The following is a 2,755-nucleotide window of genomic DNA, read 5'->3' as shown; positions in this document are numbered from 1 at the left end:
AGAAGCTACAGTACCGAAGTGAACATATATCAACTCTTATGCAATTGGAACCTTAACTTGCCTTAAGCATTAAGCAATTTGTTTTTAATTCTAGTCTAAAAGTTTTAGGATAAATTCCAAAAAACCAGTGGGTACTGTGTTTCCGAGCTTGGTCATAAACCACTTGCATGTTTGGCATATGGTTGAGCAGCTTCCCAATCATTCAAAGAATAATTTGAATTCTATTGCCATCTCCATTTGTTCAAGTTTTCAACATATTTAGGCATTGAGGCTTAAAACCTGCTCAGGGGCAGGGCAAGGCAAATTACTCATTGCCCTCAAAACAATGACAAAAAGAGTCATCAACCATGTGGCAAATATTCAGAACGAACATAACCCTGCTGGTCCATTTTCACGACGCTGTTGGTTCTGTTCCATGGAATTATTTAATGCATTCACTTTAAATACATCTTTTCTACTAATGCAACATCCTCAACCAAGCGTATAAAAATCATTGAACATTTATTCTTGAAATGTCTAACAATAATTGTGGGCTTATACAAAGGTCCCAATTCAATGCAGACAATGAGAACGGCTTGCAACCAATTATCTGATGGGCCTCTCTTTTGTCTCTTTCTCTATTAGTGCATCCTTGTTAACCATCCCAAAAAATGAAATTATTATTCTCCATCGATCACTCCTCTTGAAAGGTGTCCATTTTCCCTCTTCTCCACTACATTAAATATCCTATAGCCTTCAAATTCTTTTGAAAAGGCTATAATTTAATTAGAAACCTACCCGTCAGATAAATCTCTATATCATAAACATAGGCTTGTACTTTTATCAGAGCGCCATTCTATTTGAGTTATTATTTATGCCCTACCCTTGAGCATTATAATCATAAATCTATGTAGCAATATTGATGTAAATGAAGACAATAGATTCTAAGAGACCACAAAGACATTATGATATGTTCCTGAATTGCTGGCCCTATACAGCAAAGGGGCCATAGATGACATAGCACAAATGATAATTGCAGACGGCATTCTGAGAAGTTAGTATTGCAGTGCTTACCTGAACAGAAGCCCAAATTGCTAAGTAAAAGAATGGAGGAAGCATTGCGATCACTGCTAAGCAGATCCAACCAGGTCTCTCATTCACATGGTCCTGCACTATGATACAGCTCTCCCTCAGCCTTGAATTTATAAAACTTTAAAGGTTTTATAGATTTTTAATTTACGAGATCTACCAAGTACTCGACTCCATCTAAATCACTGTTATTCTAATCTATATAAATAATTAAAATCCAAAATCTGTAATACAGAGCATACCCTGGAAAATATCATGGTATAAGACAGGAAAGTTTTATTGCATTTCCTCTGTCTCCATAAAAAATGTTAACAGAGTACCCATAACTCTTGCCAATTCATGGTATCCTGTAGAAATAGAGAGCCATTGCCCTTATTGTTCGTAGAAAATTTGGGAAAAAAAAATGGAGGAATTGTCAATAAAACCATAATCAAAGCCGTTCAAATTCTTTTACAAATAAACTTGTATTTCCATGTAATGCTAATTTAGAAGAAATTTCATGTGGAAAAATTAGAGGACGACGAGAACCACCAGAGAAGGAAAATGAAAACTATTTAAGCGAAGGACTGGTGTAATTGTTACCTGCAATCTCCAAAAAAGAAACCAGTGAGGTGCAATTGTTTTCATATTGGTGAGCAACCCAAGTTCAAATTTGAAGAATATGGACGTTGCCCCTAATATTCAAGAGACTCTGAAGCTATTTTTGGTGATCAGGTGCGCGGATATCCGGGTATAGTTTTTTTAAATTGGAGTGAATATTTGTGTTTTAGTTTTTATTTCTCTAAGGCACAACAACGTTCATTCAAATTTATTTTTCATTTTCAACTAGTTCAACCCATCAGTATTTAGAATTAAAAAAAATTGAAAAAAAAATTATTTTATATTTTATAAAATTATAAAAATAATATTTTTCTATATTTTTATTGATTCATATTGAAAATAGGATTTATTTTTTTTAAATAAAATAATATATTTATCTTTTCTATTAATTATTTGAATGGATTGCTATTATTAGATTGAACAGATACATTTAATTTATTATTAATATTAAATCATATATTTATAAAGTACTTATATTATTTAATTACTACTAACATTATAACCATTATTATTATATTTATATTTGTAGGCACCTAAAACTAGCACAACTAATTAAATGGATTTTATTCATTTAATCATCATTAAATCACCTATTAATTAGATTTAATTAATATCCATATTCTTCTAATCGCCTATTAATTAAATTAATATTTAATTTAATATACCATTCTTCTATCTAAGCCATTTAATTAAATATCCCCCCCCTCTAACCATTTTAATTAGGGTTTCAAACCGGAACATACAGAGCTTAACCGAAACTGTATTCAGGCATAGAAGATGTTATCTTAGAAGTTCAATCATTTCTCCGAATTGTAGTTTGGATTTATATGTAGTCAATGAGGCTTATTTTGTGATTGATCAATGTGCTCTACGCTATAAGCCTTCCTGCAAGTGCATGCCCCTATATTTTGTAATATATTTAAATAAAGTCAGTGGATTGATAGTGTGGGTCACAAATCCCACCATGGTTTTTCCTCGTTGAGGTTTTCCATGTATAATTTTGTGTGTTATGGTATTCATTTATGTGATTGGCTTATTGGTTTCTTTACTTCTTTCAATTCTATATGTGTCGATATACCGGTTGGTG

General features: G+C 32.1%; 1 long non-coding RNA gene across 1 annotated transcript; it reads right to left on the bottom strand.

Moving 5' to 3' along the window:
• Positions 1–1,063: 1,063 nt before the first annotated feature.
• LOC131041833 (uncharacterized) lies at positions 1,064–1,753 on the bottom strand. Its single transcript, XR_009105076.2, has 3 exons — positions 1,651–1,753; positions 1,311–1,415; positions 1,064–1,146 (listed from the first exon to the last, which is right to left on the bottom strand). It is a non-coding gene; the product is annotated as an uncharacterized LOC131041833 (long non-coding RNA).
• Between the last annotated feature and the right edge of the window lie 1,002 nt (positions 1,754–2,755).

The sequence above is a fragment of the Cryptomeria japonica genome, chromosome 9, assembly GCF_030272615.1.
Source record: "Cryptomeria japonica chromosome 9, Sugi_1.0, whole genome shotgun sequence".
Classification (NCBI taxonomy): Eukaryota; Viridiplantae; Streptophyta; class Pinopsida; order Cupressales; family Cupressaceae; genus Cryptomeria; species Cryptomeria japonica.
The sequence above is the reverse complement of the archived record's forward strand: the minus strand, read 5'-3'. Positions and strand labels throughout refer to the sequence as shown.